Source organism: Colletes latitarsis, chromosome 13 (genome assembly GCF_051014445.1).
Source record: "Colletes latitarsis isolate SP2378_abdomen chromosome 13, iyColLati1, whole genome shotgun sequence".
Lineage (NCBI taxonomy): Eukaryota > Metazoa > Arthropoda > Insecta > Hymenoptera > Colletidae > Colletes > Colletes latitarsis.
The window spans coordinates 165,988-186,044 of record NC_135146.1 but is presented as its reverse complement, the minus strand read 5'-3'; positions in this window follow the sequence as shown (position 1 = coordinate 186,044).

Below are 20,057 nucleotides of genomic sequence, written 5' to 3'. Positions count from 1 at the left end.
ATCAATATTTTAGAGGATAACACCGGTTAGGTCTGGGTTAGGTCTGGGTTATGCCCGCATCTGGCTCATGATTTTGCCTTCTTCGCATACTTGTTGGCCAGATCCTGGGGTTTTTTCGTGTTTGATTCACGTAGTAATGTGGTAACACACTGAAGCAGTAAATTAAACCTGGTTTCGATCAATATTTTAGAGGACAACACCGGTTAGGTATGGGATAGGTCCGGGATATGCCCGCATCTGGCATATACTTTCGCCTTTTTCGCAAACTTGTTGGCTAGATCCTGGGTTTTTTCCGTGTTTGAATCACGTAGTAATGTGGTAACACACTGAAGCAGTCAATAAAACCTGGTTTCGATCAATATTTTAGAGGATAACACCGGTTAGGTCTGGGTAAGGTCTGGGTTATGCCCGCATCTGGCTCATGATTTTGCCTTCATCGCATACTTGTTGGCCAGATCCTGGGTTTTTTTCGTGTTTGAATCACGTAGTAATGTGGTAACACACTGAAGCTGTCAATTAAACCTGGTTTCGATCAATATTTTAGAGGATAACACCGGTTAGGTCTGGGTAAGGTCTGGGTTATGCCCGCATCTGGCTCATGATTTTGCCTTCATCGCATACTTGTTTGCCAGATCCTGGGTTTTTTTCGTGTTTGAATCACGTAGTAATGTGGTAACACACTGAAGCTGTCAATTAAACCTGGTTTCGATCAATATTTTAGAGGATAACACCGGTTAGGTCTGGGTAAGGTCTGGGTTATGCCCGCATCTGGCTCATGATTTTGCCTTCATCGCATACTTGTTGGCCAGATCCTGGGTTTTTTTCGTGTTTGAATCACGTAGTAATGTGGTAACACACTGAAGCTGTCAATTAAACCTGGTTTCGATCAATATTTTAGAGGATAACACCGGTTAGGTCTGGGTAAGGTCTGGGTTATGCCCGCATCTGGCTCATGATTTTGCCTTCATCGCATACTTGTTTGCCAGATCCTGGGTTTTTTCGTGTTTGAATCACGTAGTAATGTGGTAACACACTGAAGCTGTCAATAAAACCTGGTTTCGATCAATATTTTAGAGGATAACACCGGTTAGGTCTGGGTTAGGTCTGGGTTATGCCCGCATCTGGCTCATGACTTTGCCTTCTTCGCATACTTGTTGGCCAGATCCTGGGGTTTTTTCGTGTTTGAATCACGTAGTAATGTGGTAATACACTGAAGCAGTCAATTAAACCTGGTTTCGATCAATATTTCAGAGGATAACACCGGTTAGGTCTAGGTTAGGTCCGGGATATGCCCGCATCTGGCTCATGATTTTGCCTTCTTCGCATACTTGTTGGCAAGATCCTGGGTTTTTTTCGTGTTTGAATCACGTAGTAATGTGGTACCACACTGAAGCAGTCAATTAGACCTGGTTTCGATCAATATTTTAGAGGATAACACCGGTTAGGTCTGGGTTAGGACTAGGTTATGCCCGCATCTGGCTCATGATTTTGCCTTCATCGCATACTTGTTGGCCAGATCCTGGGTTTTTTCCGTGTTTGAATAACGCAGTAATGTGGTACCACACTGAAGCAGTCAATTAAACCTGGTTTCGACGAATATTTTAGAGGATAACACCGGTTAGGTCTGGGTTAGGTCCGGGATATGCCCGCATCTGGCTCATGACTTTGCCTTCTTCGCATACTTGTTGGGCAGATCCTGGGTTTTTTTCGTGTTTCAATCACGTAGTAATGTGGTAACACACTGAGGCAGTCTATTAAACCTGGATTCGGACTGTATTTTTGAGGATAACACCGGTTAGGTCTGGGTTAGGTCTGGGTTATGCCCGCATCTGGCTCATGATTTTGCCTTCTTCGCATACTTGTTGGCCAGATCCTGGGTTTTTTCCGTGTTTGAATCACGTAGTAATGTGGTAACACACTGAAGCAGTCAATTAAACCTGGTTTCGATCAATATTTTAGAGGATAACACCGGTTAGGTCTGGGTTAGGTCTGGGATATGCGCGCCTCTGGCTCATGATTTTGCTTTCTTCGCATACTTGTTTGCCAGATCCTGGGTTTTTTTCGTGTTTGAATAACGTAGTAATGTGGTAACACACTGAAGCTGTCAATTAAACCTGGTTTCGATCAATATTTTAGAGGATAACACCGGTTAGGTCTGGGTAACGTCTGGGTTATGCCCGCATCTGGCTCATGATTTTGCCTTCATCGCATACTTGTTTGCCAGATCCTGGGTTTTTTCCGAGTTTGAATCACGTAGTAATGTGGTAACACACTGAAGCAGTCAATTAAACCTGGTTTCGATAAATATTTTAGAGGATAACACCGGTTAGGTCTGGGTAAGGTCTGGGTTATGCCCGCATCTGGCTCATGATTTTGCCTTCATCGCATACTTGTTGGCCAGATCCTGGGTTTTTTCCGTGTTTGAATAACGCAGTAATGTGGTACCACACTGAAGCAGTCAATTAAACCTGGTTTCGACGAATATTTTAGAGGATAACACCGGTTAGGTCTGGGTTAGGTCCGGGATATGCCCGCATCTGGCTCATGACTTTGCCTTCTTCGCATACTTGTTGGCCAGATCCTGGGTTTTTTTCGTGTTTGAATCACGTAGTAATGTGGTAACACACTGAAGCAGTCAATTAAACCTGGTTTCGATCAATATTTTAGAGGATAACACCGGTTAGGTCTGGGTTAGGTCTGGGATATGCGCGCATCTGGCTTACACTTTCACCTTTATCGCAAACTTGTTGGCCAGATCCTGGGTTTTTTCCGTGTTTGATCACGTAGTAATGTGGTAACACACTGAAGCAGTCAATAAAACCTGGTTTCGATCAATATTTTAGAGGATAACACCGGTTAGGTCTGGGTTAGGTCTGGGAAATGCGCGCATCTGGCTTATACTTTCGCCTTCTTCGCATACTTGTTGGTCAGATCCTGGGTTTTTTCCGTGTTTGATCACGTAGTAATGTGGTAACACACTGAAGGAGTCAATAAAACCTGGTTTCGATCAATATTTTAGAGGATAACACCGGTTAGGTCTGGGTTAGGTCTGGGATTTGCGCGCATCTGGCTTATACTTTCGCATTTTTCGCAAACTTGTTGGCCAGATCCTGGGTATTTTCCGTGTTTGAATCACGTAGTAATGTGGTAACACACTGAAGCAGTCAACTAAACCTGGTTTCGATCAATATTTCAGAGGATAACACCGGTTAGGTCTGGGATAGGTCCGGGATATGCCCGCATTTGGCTTATACTTTCGCCTTTTTCGCAAACTTGTTGGCCAGATCCTGGGTATTTTCCGTGTTTGAATCACGTAGTAATGTGGTGACACACTGAAGCAGTCAATTAAACCTGGTTTCGATCAATATTTTAGAGGATAACACCGGTTAGGTCTGGGTAAGGTCTGAGTTATGCCCGCATCTGGCTCATGATTTTGCCTTCATCGCATACTTGTTGGCCAGATCCTGGGTTTTTTCCGTGTTTGAATAACGCAGTAATGTGGTACCACACTGAAGCAGTCAATAAAACCTGGTTTCGACGAATATTTTAGAGGATAACACCGGTTAGGTCTGGGTTAGGTCCGGGATATGCCCGCATCTGGCTCATGACTTTGCCTTCTTCGCATACTTGTTGGCCAGATCCTGGGTTTTTTTCGTGTTTGAATCACGTAGTAATGTGGTAACACACTGAAGCAGTCAATTAAACCTGGTTTCGATCAATATTTTAGAGGATAACACCGGTTAGGTCTGGGTTAGGTCTGGGATATGCGCGCATCTGGCTTACACTTTCACCTTTATCGCAAACTTGTTGGCCAGATCCTGGGTTTTTTCCGTGTTTGATCACGTAGTAATGTGGTAACACACTGAAGCAGTCAATAAAACCTGGTTTCGATCAATATTTTAGAGGATAACACCGGTTAGGTCTGGGTTAGGTCTGGGAAATGCGCGCATCTGGCTTATACTTTCGCCTTCTTCGCATACTTGTTGGTCAGATCCTGGGTTTTTTCCGTGTTTGATCACGTAGTAATGTGGTAACACACTGAAGGAGTCAATAAAACCTGGTTTCGATCAATATTTTAGAGGATAACACCGGTTAGGTCTGGGTTAGGTCTGGGATTTGCGCGCATCTGGCTTATACTTTCGCATTTTTCGCAAACTTGTTGGCCAGATCCTGGGTATTTTCCGTGTTTGAATCACGTAGTAATGTGGTAACACACTGAAGCAGTCAACTAAACCTGGTTTCGATCAATATTTCAGAGGATAACACCGGTTAGGTCTGGGATAGGTCCGGGATATGCCCGCATTTGGCTTATACTTTCGCCTTTTTCGCAAACTTGTTGGCCAGATCCTGGGTATTTTCCGTGTTTGAATCACGTAGTAATGTGGTAACACACTGAAGCAGTCAATTAAACCTGGTTTCGATCAATATTTTAGAGGATAACACCGGTTAGGTCTGGGTAAGGTCTGAGTTATGCCCGCATCTGGCTCATGATTTTGCCTTCATCGCATACTTGTTGGCCAGATCCTGGGTTTTTTCCGTGTTTGAATAACGCAGTAATGTGGTACCACACTGAAGCAGTCAATTAAACCTGGTTTCGACGAATATTTTAGAGGATAACACCGGTTAGGTCTGGGTTAGGTCCGGGATATGCCCGCATCTGGCTCATGACTTTGCCTTCTTCGCATACTTGTTGGCCAGATCCTGGGTTTTTTTCGTGTTTGAATCACGTAGTAATGTGGTAACACACTGAAGCTGTCAATTAAACCTGGTTTCGATCAATATTTTAGAGGATAACACCGGTTAGGTCTGGGTAAGGTCTGGGTTATGCCCGCATCTGGCTCATGATTTTGCCTTCATCGCATACTTGTTTGCCAGATCCTGGGTTTTTTTCGTGTTTGAATCACGTAGTAATGTGGTAATACACTGAAGCAGTCAATAAAACCTGGTTTCGATCAATATTTTAGAGGATAACACCGGTTAGGTCTGGGATAGGTGCGGGATATGCCCGCATTTGGCTTATACTTTCGCCTTTTTCGCAAACTTGTTGGCCAGATCCTGGGTTTTTTTCGTGTTTGAATCACGTAGTAATGTGGTAACACACTGAAGCTGTCAATTAAACCTGGTTTCGATCAATATTTTAGAGGATAACACCGGTTAGGTCTGGGTTAGGTCTGGGTTATGCCCGCATCTGGCTCATGATTTTGCCTTCTTCGCATACTTGTTGGCCAGATCCTGGGTTTTTTTCGTGTTTGAATCACGTAGTAATGTGGTAACATATTGAAGCTGTCAATTAAACCTGGTCTCGATCAATATTTTAGAGGATAACACCGGTTAGGTCTGGGTTAGGACTGGGTTATGCCCGCATCTGGCTCATGATTTTGCCTTCTTCGCATACTTGTTGGCTAGATCTTGGGTTTTTTTCGTGTTTGAATCACGTAGGAATGTGGTAACACACTGAAGCAGTCAATTAAACCTGGTTTCGATCAATATTTTAGAGGATAACACCGGTTAGGTCTGGGTTAGGTCCGGGATATGCGCGCATCTGGCTTATACTTTCGCATTTTTCGCAAACTTGTTGGCCAGATCCTGGGTTTTTTCCGTGTTTGAATCACGTAGTAATGTGGTAACACACTGAAGCAGTCAATAAAACCTGGTTTCGATCAATATTTCAGAGGATAACACCGGTTAGGTCTGGGTTAGGTCTGGGAAATGCGCGCATCTGGCTTATACTTTCGCCTTTTTCGCAAACTTGTTGGCCAGGTCCTGGGTTTTTTCCGTGTTTGAATCACGTAGTAATGTGGTAACACACTGAAGCAGTCAATTAAACCTGGTTTCGATCAATATTTCAGAGGATAACACCGGTTAGGTCTGGGTTAGGTCTGGGATATGCGCGCATCTGGCTTATACTTTCGCCTTTTTCGCAAACTTGTTGGCCAGATCCTAGGTTTTTTTCGTGTTTCAATCACGTAGTAATGTGGTAACACACTGAGGCAGTCTATTAAACCTGGATTCGGACAGTATTTTAGAGGATAACCCCGGTTAGGTCTGGGTTAGGTCTGGGTTATGCCCGCATCTGGCTCATGATTTTGCCTTCTTCGCAAACTTGTTGGCCAGATCCAGGGTATTTTCCGTGTTTGAAACACGTAGTAATGTGGTAACACACTGAAGCAGTCAATTAAACCTGGTTTCGATCAATATTTCAGAGGATAACACCGGTTAGGTCTGGGTTAGATCTGGGAAATGCGCGCATCTGGCTTATACTTTCGCCTTTTTCGCAAACTTGTTGGCCAGGTCCTGGGTTTTTTCCGTGTTTGAATCACGTAGTAATGTGGTAACACACTGAGGCAGTCTATTAAACCTGGATTCGGACAGTATTTTAGAGGATATCACCGGTTAGGTCTGGGTTAGGCCTGGGTTATGCCCGCATCTGGCTCATGATTTTGCCTTCATCGCATACTTGTTGGCCAGATCCTGGGTTTTTTCCGTGTTTGAATCACGTAGTAATGTGGTAACACACTGAAGCAGTCAATTAAACCTGGTTTCGATTAAGATTTCAGAGGATAACACCGGTTAGGTCTGGGTTAGGTCTGGGTTATGCCCGCATCTGGCTCATGATTTTGCCTTCATCGCATACTTGTTGGCCAGATCCTGGGTTTTTTCCGTGTTTGAATCACGTAGTAATGTGGTAACACACTGAAGCAGTCAATTAAACCTGGTTTCTATCAATATTTCAGAGGATAACACCGGTTAGGTCTGGGTTAGGTCTGGGTTATGCCCGCATCTGGCTCATGATTTTGCCTTCTTCGCATACTTGTTGGCCAGATCCTGGGTTTTTTTCGTGTTTGAATCACGTAGTAATGTGGTAATACACTGAAGCAGTCAATTAAACCTGGTTTCGATCAATATTTTAGAGGATAACACCGGTTAGGTCTGGGTTAGGTCTGGGATATGCGCGCATCTGGCTTATGCTTTCGCCTTTTTCGCAAACTTGTTGGCCAGATCCTGGGTATTTTCCGTGTTTGAAACACGTAGTAATGTGGTAACACACTGAAGCAGTCAATTAAACCTGGTTTCGATCAATATTTCAGAGGATAACACCGGTTAGGTCTGGGTTAGGTCTGGGTTATGCCCGCATCTGGCTCATTATTTTGCCTTCTTCGCATACTTGTTGGCCAGATCCTGGGTTTTTTTCGTGTTTGAATCACGTAGTAATGTGGTAATACACTGAAGCAGTCAATAAAACCTGGTTTCGATCAATATTTTAGAGGATAACACCGGTTAGGTCTGGGTTAGGTCTGGGTTATGCCCGCATCTGGCTCATGATTTTGCCTTCATCGCATACTTGTTGGCCAGATCCTGGGTTTTTTCCGTGTTTGAATCACGTAGTAATGTGGTAATACACTGAAGCAGTCAATAAAACCTGGTTTCGATCAATATTTTAGAGGATAACACCGGTTAGGTCTGGGTTAGGTCTGGGTTATGCCCGCATCTGGCTCATGATTTTGCCTTCTTCGCATACTTGTTGGCCAGATCCTGGGTTTTTTCCGTGTTTGAATCACGTAGTAATGTGGTAACACACTGAAGCAGTCAATAAAACCTGGTTTCGATCAATATTTTAGAGGATAACACCGGTTAGGTCTGGGTTAGGTCTGGGATTTGCGCGCATCTGGCTTATACTTTCGCCTTCTTCGCAAACTTGTTGGCCAGATCCTGGGTATTTTCCGTGTTTGAAACACGTAGTAATGTGGTAACACACTGAAGCAGTCAATTAAACCTGGTTTCGATCAATATTTTAGAGGATAACACCGGTTAGGTCTGGGTGAGGTCTGGGTTATGCCCGCATCTGGCTCATGATTTTGCCTTCTTCGCATACTTGTTGGCCAGATCCTGGGGTTTTTTCGTGTTTGAATCACGTAGAAATGTGGTAACACACTGAAGCAGTCAATTAAACCTGGTTTCGATCAATATTTCAGAGGATAACACCGGTTAGGTCTGGGTGAGGTCTGGGTTATGCCCGCATCTGGCTCATGATTTTGCCTTCTTCGCATACTTGTTGGCCAGATTCTTGGGTTTTTTTCGTGTTTGAATCACGTAGTAATGTGGTAACACACTGAAGCAGTCAATTATACCTGGTTTCGATCAATATTTTAGAGGATAACACCGTGTTAGGTCTGGGTTAGGTCTGGGTTATGCCCGCATTTGGCTTATACTTTCGCCTTTTTCGCAAACTTGTTGGCCAGATCCTGGGTTTTTTTCGTGTTTGAATCACGTAGTAATGTGGTAACACACTGAAGCTGTCAATTAAACCTGGTTTCGATCAATATTTTAGAGGATAACACCGGTTAGGTCTGGGTTAGGTCTGGGTTATGCCCGCATCTGGCTCATGATTTTGCCTTCTTCGCATACTTGTTGGCCAGATCCTGGGTTTTTTTCGTGTTTGAATCACGTAGTAATGTGGTAACATACTGAAGCTGTCAATTAAACCTGGTTTCGATCAATATTTTAGAGGATAACACCGGTTAGGTCTGGGTTAGGTCTGGGTTATGCCCGCATCTGGTTCATGATTTTGCCTTCTTCGCATACTTGTTGGCCAGATCCTGGGGTTTTTTCGTGTTTGATTCACGAAGTAATGTGGTAACACACTGAAGCAGTAAATTAAACCTGGTTTCGATCAATATTTTAGAGGACAACACCGGTTAGGTATGGGATAGGTCCGGGATATGCCCGCATCTGGCTTATACTTTCGCCTTTTTCGCAAACTTGTTGGCTAGATCCTGGGTTTTTTTCCGGTTTGAATAACGCAGTAATGTGATACCACACTGAAGCAGTCAATTAAACCTGGTTTCGATCAATATTTCAGAGGATAACACCGGTTAGGTCTAGGTTAGGTCCGGGATATGCCCGCATCTGGCTCATGATTTTGCCTTCTTCGCATACTTGTTGGCAAGATCCTGGGTTTTTTTCGTGTTTGAATCACGTAGTAATGTGGTACCACACTGAAGCAGTCAATTAGACCTGGTTTCGATCAATATTTTAGAGGATAACACCGGTTAGGTCTGGGTTAGGACTGGGTTATGCCCGCATCTGGCTCATGATTTCGCCTTCTTCGCATACTTGTTGGCTAGATCTTGGGTTTTTTTCGTGTTTGAATCACGTAGGAATGTGGTAACACACTGAAGCAGTCAATTAAACCTGGTTTCGATCAATATTTTAGAGGATAACACCGGTTAGGTCTGGGTTAGGTCCGGGATATGCGCGCATCTGGCTTATACTTTCGCATTTTTCGCAAACTTGTTGGCCAGATCCTGGGTTTTTTCCGTGTTTGAATCACGTAGTAATGTGGTAACACACTGAAGCAGTCAATAAAACCTGGTTTCGATCAATATTTTAGAGGATAACACCGGTTAGGTCTGGGTTAGGTCGGGGATTTGCGCGCATCTGGCTTATACTTTCGCCTTTTTCGCAAACTTGTTGGCCAGATCCTGGGTATATTCCGTGTTTGAATCACGTAGTAATGTGGTAATACACTGATGCAGTCAATAAAACCTGGTTTCGATCAATATTTTAGAGGATAACACCGGTTAGGGCTGGGTAAGGTCTGGGTTATGCCCGCATCTGGCTCATGATTTTGCCTTCATCGCATACTTGTTGGCCAGATCCTGGGTTTTTTCCGTGTTTGAATAACGCAGTAATGTGGTACCACACTGAAGCAGTCAATTAAACCTGGTTTCGACGAATATTTTAGAGGATAACACCGGTTAGGTCTGGGTTAGGTCCGGGATATGCCCGCATCTGGCTCATGACTTTGCCTTCTTCGCATACTTGTTGGGCAGATCCTGGGTTTTTTTCGTGTTTCAATCACGTAGTAATGTGGTAACACACTGAGGCAGTCTATTAAACCTGGTTTCGATCAATATTTCAGAGGATAACACCGGTTAGGTCTGGGTTAGGTCTGGGATATGCGCGCATCTGGCTTATACTTTCGCTTTTTTCGCAAACTTGTTGGCTAGATCCGGGGTTTTTTTCGGGTTTGAATAACGCAGTAATATGGTACCACACTGAAGCAGTCAATTATACCTGGTTTCGATCAATATTTTAGAGGATAACGCCGGTTAGGACTGAGTTAGGTCTGGGTTATGCCCGCATCTGGCTCATGATTTTGCCTTCTTCGCATACTTGTTGGCCAGATCCTGGGTTTTTTTCGTGTTTGAATCACGTAGTAATGTGGTAACACACTGAAGCAGTCAATTAAACCTGGTTTCGATCAATATTTCAGAGGATAACACCGGTTAGGTCTGGGTTAGGTCTGGGAAATGCGCGCATCTGGCTTATACTTTCGCCTTTTTCGCAAACTTGTTGGCCAGGTCCTGGGTTTTTTCCGTGTTTGAATCACGTAGTAATGTGGTAACACACTGAAGCAGTCAATTAAACCTGGTTTCGATCAATATTTCAGAGGATAACACCGGTTAGGTCTGGGTTAGATCTGGGATATGCGCGCATCTGGCTTATACTTTCGCCTTTTTCGCAAACTTGTTGGCCAGATCCTAGGTTTTTTTCGTGTTTCAATCACGTAGTAATGTGGTAACACACTGAGGCAGTCTATTAAACCTGGATTCGGACAGTATTTTAGAGGATAACCCCGGTTAGGTCTGGGTTAGGCCTGGGTTATGCCCGCATCTGGCTCATGATTTTGCCTTCTTCGCAAACTTGTTGGCCAGATCCAGGGTATTTTCCGTGTTTGAAACACGTAGTAATGTGGTAACACACTGAAGCAGTCAATTAATCCTGGTTTCGATCAATATTTCAGAGGATAACACCGGTTAGGTCTGGGTTAGGTCTGGGAAATGCGCGCATCTGGCTTATACTTTCGCCTTTTTCGCAAACTTGTTGGCCAGGTCCTGGGTTTTTTCCGTGTTTGAATCACGTAGTAATGTGGTAACACACTGAGGCAGTCTATTAAACCTGGATTCGGACAGTATTTTAGAGGATATCACCGGTTAGGTCTGGGTTAGGCCTGGGTTATGCCCGCATCTGGCTCATGATTTTGCCTTCATCGCATACTTGTTGGCCAGATCCTGGGTTTTTTCCGTGTTTGAATCACGTAGTAATGTGGTAACACACTGAAGCAGTCAATTAAACCTGGTTTCGATTAATATTTCAGAGGATAACACCGGTTAGGTCTGGGTTAGGTCTGGGATTTGCGCGCATCTGGCTTATGCTTTCGCCTTTTTCGCAAACTTGTTGGCCAGATCCTGGGTATTTTCCGTGTTCGAAACACGTAGTAATGTGGTAACACACTGAAGCAGTCAATTAAACCTGGTTTCGATCAATATTTCAGAGGATAACACCGGTTAGGTCTGGGTTAGGTCTGGGTTATGCCCGCATCTGGCTCATTATTTTGCCTTCTTCGCATACTTGTTGGCCAGATCCTGGGTTTTTTTCGTGTTTGAATCACGTAGTAATGTGGTAATACACTGAAGCAGTCAATAAAACCTGGTTTCGATCAATATTTTAGAGGATAACACCGGTTAGGTCTGGGTTAGGTCTGGGTTATGCCCGCATCTGGCTCATGATTTTGCCTTCTTCGCATACTTGTTGGCCAGATCCTGAGTTTTTTTCGTGTTTGAATCACGTAGTAATGTGGTAATACACTGAAGCAGTCAATTAAACCTGGTTTCGATCAATATTTTAGAGGATAACACCGGTTAGGTCTGGGTTAGGTCTGGGATATGCGCGCATCTGGCTTATACTTTCACCTTTTTCGCAAACTTGTTGGCCAGATCCTGGGTTTTTTCCGTGTTTGAATCACGTAGTAATGTCGTAACACACTGAAGCAGTCAATAAAACCTGGTTTCGATCAATATTTTAGAGGATAACACCGGTTAGGTCTGGGTTAGGTCTGGGATTTGCGCGCATCTGGCTTATACTTTCGCCTTCTTCGCAAACTTGTTGGCCAGATCCTGGGTATTTTCCGTGTTTGAATCACGTAGAAATGTGGTAACACACTGAAGCAGTCAATTAAACCTGGTTTCGATCAATATTTCAGAGGATAACACCGGTTAGGTCTGGGTGAGGTCTGGGTTATGCCCGCATCTGGCTCATGATTTTGCCTTCTTCGCATACTTGTTGGCCAGATCCTGGGTTTTTTTCGTGTTTGAATCACGTAGTAATGTGGTAATACACTGAAGCAGTCAATAAAACCTGGTTTCGATCAATATTTTAGAGGATAACACCGGTTAGGTCTGGCTGAGGTCTGGGTTATGCCCGCATCTGGCTCATGATTTTGCCATCTTCGCATACTTGTTGGCCAGATCTTGGGTTTTTTTCGTGTTTGAATCACGTAGTAATGTGGTAACACACTGAAGCAGTCAATTAAACCTGGTTTCGATCAATATTTTAGAGGATAACACCGGTTAGGTCTGGGTTAGGTCTGGGTTATGCCCGCATCTGGCTCATGATTTTGCCTTCATCGCATACTTGTTGGGCAGATCCTGGGTTTTTTCCGTGTTTGAATCACGTAGTAATGTGGTAACACACTGAAGCAGTCAATTAAACCTGGTTTCGATCAATATTTTAGAGGATAACACCGGTTAGGTCTGGGTTAGGTCTGGGATTTGCGCGCATCTGGCTTATACTTTCGCCTTTTTCGCAAACTTGTTGGCCAGATCCTGGGTATTTTCCGTGTTTGAATCACGTAGGAATGTGGTAACACACTGAAGCAGTCAATTAGACCTGGTTTCGATCAATATTTCAGAGGATAACACCGGTTAGGTCTGGGATAGGTCCGGGATATGCCCGCATTTGGCTTATACTTTCGCCTTTTTCGCAAACTTGTTGGCCAGATCCTGGGTATTTTCCGTGTTTGAATCACGTAGTAATGTGGTAACACACTGAAGCAGTCAATTAAACCTGGTTTCGATCAATATTTTAGAGGATAACACCGGTTAGGTCTGGGTAAGGTCTGAGTTATGCCCGCATCTGGCTCATGATTTTGCCTTCATCGCATACTTGTTGGCCAGATCCTGGGTTTTTTCCGTGTTTGAATAACGCAGTAATGTGGTACCACACTGAAGCAGTCAATTAAACCTGGTTTCGACGAATATTTTAGAGGATAACACCGGTTAGGTCTGGGTTAGGTCCGGGATATGCCCGCATCTGGCTCATGACTTTGCCTTCTTCGCATACTTGTTGGCCAGATCCTGGGTTTTTTTCGTGTTTGAATCACGTAGTAATGTGGTAACACACTGAAGCTGTCAATTAAACCTGGTTTCGATCAATATTTTAGAGGATAACACCGGTTAGGTCTGGGTAAGGTCTGGGTTATGCCCGCATCTGGCTCATGATTTTGCCTTCATCGCATACTTGTTTGCCAGATCCTGGGTTTTTTTCGTGTTTGAATCACGTAGTAATGTGGTAATACACTGAAGCAGTCAATAAAACCTGGTTTCGATCAATATTTTAGAGGATAACACCGGTTAGGTCTGGGATAGGTGCGGGATATGCCCGCATTTGGCTTATACTTTCGCCTTTTTCGCAAACTTGTTGGCCAGATCCTGGGTTTTTTTCGTGTTTGAATCACGTAGTAATGTGGTAACACACTGAAGCTGTCAATTAAACCTGGTTTCGATCAATATTTTAGAGGATAACACCGGTTAGGTCTGGGTTAGGTCTGGGTTATGCCCGCATCTGGCTCATGATTTTGCCTTCTTCGCATACTTGTTGGCCAGATCCTGGGTTTTTTTCGTGTTTGAATCACGTAGTAATGTGGTAACATATTGAAGCTGTCAATTAAACCTGGTCTCGATCAATATTTTAGAGGATAACACCGGTTAGGTCTGGGTTAGGACTGGGTTATGCCCGCATCTGGCTCATGATTTTGCCTTCTTCGCATACTTGTTGGCTAGATCTTGGGTTTTTTTCGTGTTTGAATCACGTAGGAATGTGGTAACACACTGAAGCAGTCAATTAAACCTGGTTTCGATCAATATTTTAGAGGATAACACCGGTTAGGTCTGGGTTAGGTCCGGGATATGCGCGCATCTGGCTTATACTTTCGCATTTTTCGCAAACTTGTTGGCCAGATCCTGGGTTTTTTCCGTGTTTGAATCACGTAGTAATGTGGTAACACACTGAAGCAGTCAATAAAACCTGGTTTCGATCAATATTTCAGAGGATAACACCGGTTAGGTCTGGGTTAGGTCTGGGAAATGCGCGCATCTGGCTTATACTTTCGCCTTTTTCGCAAACTTGTTGGCCAGGTCCTGGGTTTTTTCCGTGTTTGAATCACGTAGTAATGTGGTAACACACTGAAGCAGTCAATTAAACCTGGTTTCGATCAATATTTCAGAGGATAACACCGGTTAGGTCTGGGTTAGGTCTGGGATATGCGCGCATCTGGCTTATACTTTCGCCTTTTTCGCAAACTTGTTGGCCAGATCCTAGGTTTTTTTCGTGTTTCAATCACGTAGTAATGTGGTAACACACTGAGGCAGTCTATTAAACCTGGATTCGGACAGTATTTTAGAGGATAACCCCGGTTAGGTCTGGGTTAGGTCTGGGTTATGCCCGCATCTGGCTCATGATTTTGCCTTCTTCGCAAACTTGTTGGCCAGATCCAGGGTATTTTCCGTGTTTGAAACACGTAGTAATGTGGTAACACACTGAAGCAGTCAATTAAACCTGGTTTCGATCAATATTTCAGAGGATAACACCGGTTAGGTCTGGGTTAGATCTGGGAAATGCGCGCATCTGGCTTATACTTTCGCCTTTTTCGCAAACTTGTTGGCCAGGTCCTGGGTTTTTTCCGTGTTTGAATCACGTAGTAATGTGGTAACACACTGAGGCAGTCTATTAAACCTGGATTCGGACAGTATTTTAGAGGATATCACCGGTTAGGTCTGGGTTAGGCCTGGGTTATGCCCGCATCTGGCTCATGATTTTGCCTTCATCGCATACTTGTTGGCCAGATCCTGGGTTTTTTCCGTGTTTGAATCACGTAGTAATGTGGTAACACACTGAAGCAGTCAATTAAACCTGGTTTCGATTAATATTTCAGAGGATAACACCGGTTAGGTCTGGGTTAGGTCTGGGTTATGCCCGCATCTGGCTCATGATTTTGCCTTCATCGCATACTTGTTGGCCAGATCCTGGGTTTTTTCCGTGTTTGAATCACGTAGTAATGTGGTAACACACTGAAGCAGTCAATTAAACCTGGTTTCTATCAATATTTCAGAGGATAACACCGGTTAGGTCTGGGTTAGGTCTGGGTTATGCCCGCATCTGGCTCATGATTTTGCCTTCTTCGCATACTTGTTGGCCAGATCCTGGGTTTTTTTCGTGTTTGAATCACGTAGTAATGTGGTAATACACTGAAGCAGTCAATTAAACCTGGTTTCGATCAATATTTTAGAGGATAACACCGGTTAGGTCTGGGTTAGGTCTGGGATATGCGCGCATCTGGCTTATGCTTTCGCCTTTTTCGCAAACTTGTTGGCCAGATCCTAGGTATTTTCCGTGTTTGAAACACGTAGTAATGTGGTAACACACTGAAGCAGTCAATTAAACCTGGTTTCGATCAATATTTCAGAGGATAACACCGGTTAGGTCTGGGTTAGGTCTGGGTTATGCCCGCATCTGGCTCATTATTTTGCCTTCTTCGCATACTTGTTGGCCAGATCCTGGGTTTTTTTCGTGTTTGAATCACGTAGTAATGTGGTAATACACTGAAGCAGTCAATAAAACCTGGTTTCGATCAATATTTTAGAGGATAACACCGGTTAGGTCTGGGTTAGGTCTGGGTTATGCCCGCATCTGGCTCATGATTTTGCCTTCATCGCATACTTGTTGGCCAGATCCTGGGTTTTTTCCGTGTTTGAATCACGTAGTAATGTGGTAATACACTGAAGCAGTCAATAAAACCTGGTTTCGATCAATATTTTAGAGGATAACACCGGTTAGGTCTGGGTTAGGTCTGGGTTATGCCCGCATCTGGCTCATGATTTTGCCTTCTTCGCATACTTGTTGGCCAGATCCTGGGTTTTTTCCGTGTTTGAATCACGTAGTAATGTGGTAACACACTGAAGCAGTCAATAAAACCTGGTTTCGATCAATATTTTAGAGGATAACACCGGTTAGGTCTGGGTTAGGTCTGGGATTTGCGCGCATCTGGCTTATACTTTCGCCTTCTTCGCAAACTTGTTGGCCAGATCCTGGGTATTTTCCGTGTTTGAAACACGTAGTAATGTGGTAACACACTGAAGCAGTCAATTAAACCTGGTTTCGATCAATATTTTAGAGGATAACACCGGTTAGGTCTGGGTGAGGTCTGGGTTATGCCCGCATCTGGCTCATGATTTTGCCTTCTTCGCATACTTGTTGGCCAGATCCTGGGGTTTTTTCGTGTTTGAATCACGTAGAAATGTGGTAACACACTGAAGCAGTCAATTAAACCTGGTTTCGATCAATATTTCAGAGGATAACACCGGTTAGGTCTGGGTGAGGTCTGGGTTATGCCCGCATCTGGCTCATGATTTTGCCTTCTTCGCATACTTGTTGGCCAGATTCTTGGGTTTTTTTCGTGTTTGAATCACGTAGTAATGTGGTAACACACTGAAGCAGTCAATTATACCTGGTTTCGATCAATATTTTAGAGGATAACACCGTGTTAGGTCTGGGTTAGGTCTGGGTTATGCCCGCATTTGGCTTATACTTTCGCCTTTTTCGCAAACTTGTTGGCCAGATCCTGGGTTTTTTTCGTGTTTGAATCACGTAGTAATGTGGTAACACACTGAAGCTGTCAATTAAACCTGGTTTCGATCAATATTTTAGAGGATAACACCGGTTAGGTCTGGGTTAGGTCTGGGTTATGCCCGCATCTGGCTCATGATTTTGCCTTCTTCGCATACTTGTTGGCCAGATCCTGGGTTTTTTTCGTGTTTGAATCACGTAGTAATGTGGTAACATACTGAAGCTGTCAATTAAACCTGGTTTCGATCAATATTTTAGAGGATAACACCGGTTAGGTCTGGGTTAGGTCTGGGTTATGCCCGCATCTGGTTCATGATTTTGCCTTCTTCGCATACTTGTTGGCCAGATCCTGGGGTTTTTTCGTGTTTGATTCACGAAGTAATGTGGTAACACACTGAAGCAGTAAATTAAACCTGGTTTCGATCAATATTTTAGAGGACAACACCGGTTAGGTATGGGATAGGTCCGGGATATGCCCGCATCTGGCTTATACTTTCGCCTTTTTCGCAAACTTGTTGGCTAGATCCTGGGTTTTTTTCCGGTTTGAATAACGCAGTAATGTGATACCACACTGAAGCAGTCAATTAAACCTGGTTTCGATCAATATTTCAGAGGATAACACCGGTTAGGTCTAGGTTAGGTCCGGGATATGCCCGCATCTGGCTCATGATTTTGCCTTCTTCGCATACTTGTTGGCAAGATCCTGGGTTTTTTTCGTTTTTGAATCACGTAGTAATGTGGTACCACACTGAAGCAGTCAATTAGACCTGGTTTCGATCAATATTTTAGAGGATAACACCGGTTAGGTCTGGGTTAGGACTGGGTTATGCCCGCATCTGGCTCATGATTTCGCCTTCTTCGCATACTTGTTGGCTAGATCTTGGGTTTTTTTCGTGTTTGAATCACGTAGGAATGTGGTAACACACTGAAGCAGTCAATTAAACCTGGTTTCGATCAATATTTTAGAGGATAACACCGGTTAGGTCTGGGTTAGGTCCGGGATATGCGCGCATCTGGCTTATACTTTCGCATTTTTCGCAAACTTGTTGGCCAGATCCTGGGTTTTTTCCGTGTTTGAATCACGTAGTAATGTGGTAACACACTGAAGCAGTCAATAAAACCTGGTTTCGATCAATATTTTAGAGGATAACACCGGTTAGGTCTGGGTTAGGTCGGGGATTTGCGCGCATCTGGCTTATACTTTCGCCTTTTTCGCAAACTTGTTGGCCAGATCCTGGGTATATTCCGTGTTTGAATCACGTAGTAATGTGGTAATACACTGATGCAGTCAATAAAACCTGGTTTCGATCAATATTTTAGAGGATAACACCGGTTAGGGCTGGGTAAGGTCTGGGTTATGCCCGCATCTGGCTCATGATTTTGCCTTCATCGCATACTTGTTGGCCAGATCCTGGGTTTTTTCCGTGTTTGAATAACGCAGTAATGTGGTACCACACTGAAGCAGTCAATTAAACCTGGTTTCGACGAATATTTTAGAGGATAACACCGGTTAGGTCTGGGTTAGGTCCGGGATATGCCCGCATCTGGCTCATGACTTTGCCTTCTTCGCATACTTGTTGGGCAGATCCTGGGTTTTTTTCGTGTTTCAATCACGTAGTAATGTGGTAACACACTGAGGCAGTCTATTAAACCTGGTTTCGATCAATATTTCAGAGGATAACACCGGTTAGGTCTGGGTTAGGTCTGGGATATGCGCGCATCTGGCTTATACTTTCGCCTTTTTCGCAAACTTGTTGGCTAGATCCGGGGTTTTTTTCGGGTTTGAATAACGCAGTAATATGGTACCACACTGAAGCAGTCAATTATACCTGGTTTCGATCAATATTTTAGAGGATAACGCCGGTTAGGACTGAGTTAGGTCTGGGTTATGCCCGCATCTGGCTCATGATTTTGCCTTCTTCGCATACTTGTTGGCCAGATCCTGGGTTTTTTTCGTGTTTGAATCACGTAGTAATGTGGTAACACACTGAAGCAGTCAATTAAACCTGGTTTCGATCAATATTTCAGAGGATAACACCGGTTAGGTCTGGGTTAGGTCTGGGAAATGCGCGCATCTGGCTTATACTTTCGCCTTTTTCGCAAACTTGTTGGCCAGGTCCTGGGTTTTTTCCGTGTTTGAATCACGTAGTAATGTGGTAACACACTGAAGCAGTCAATTAAACCTGGTTTCGATCAATATTTCAGAGGATAACACCGGTTAGGTCTGGGTTAGATCTGGGATATGCGCGCATCTGGCTTATACTTTCGCCTTTTTCGCAAACTTGTTGGCCAGATCCTAGGTTTTTTTCGTGTTTCAATCACGTAGTAATGTGGTAACACACTGAGGCAGTCTATTAAACCTGGATTCGGACAGTATTTTAGAGGATAACCCCGGTTAGGTCTGGGTTAGGCCTGGGTTATGCCCGCATCTGGCTCATGATTTTGCCTTCTTCGCAAACTTGTTGGCCAGATCCAGGGTATTTTCCGTGTTTGAAACACGTAGTAATGTGGTAACACACTGAAGCAGTCAATTAATCCTGGTTTCGATCAATATTTCAGAGGATAACACCGGTTAGGTCTGGGTTAGGTCTGGGAAATGCGCGCATCTGGCTTATACTTTCGCCTTTTTCGCAAACTTGTTGGCCAGGTCCTGGGTTTTTTCCGTGTTTGAATCACGTAGTAATGTGGTAACACACTGAGGCAGTCTATTAAACCTGGATTCGGACAGTATTTTAGAGGATATCACCGGTTAGGTCTGGGTTAGGCCTGGGTTATGCCCGCATCTGGCTCATGATTTTGCCTTCATCGCATACTTGTTGGCCAGATCCTGGGTTTTTTCCGTGTTTGAATCACGTAGTAATGTGGTAACACACTGAAGCAGTCAATTAAACCTGGTTTCGATTAATATTTCAGAGGATAACACCGGTTAGGTCTGGGTTAGGTCTGGGATTTGCGCGCATCTGGCTTATGCTTTCGCCTTTTTCGCAAACTTGTTGGCCAGATCCTGGGTATTTTCCGTGTTCGAAACACGTAGTAATGTGGTAACACACTGAAGCAGTCAATTAAACCTGGTTTCGATCAATATTTCAGAGGATAACACCGGTTAGGTCTGGGTTAGGTCTGGGTTATGCCCGCATCTGGCTCATTATTTTGCCTTCTTCGCATACTTGTTGGCCAGATCCTGGGTTTTTTTCGTGTTTGAATCACGTAGTAATGTGGTAATACACTGAAGCAGTCAATAAAACCTGGTTTCGATCAATATTTTAGAGGATAACACCGGTTAGGTCTGGGTTAGGTCTGGGTTATGCCCG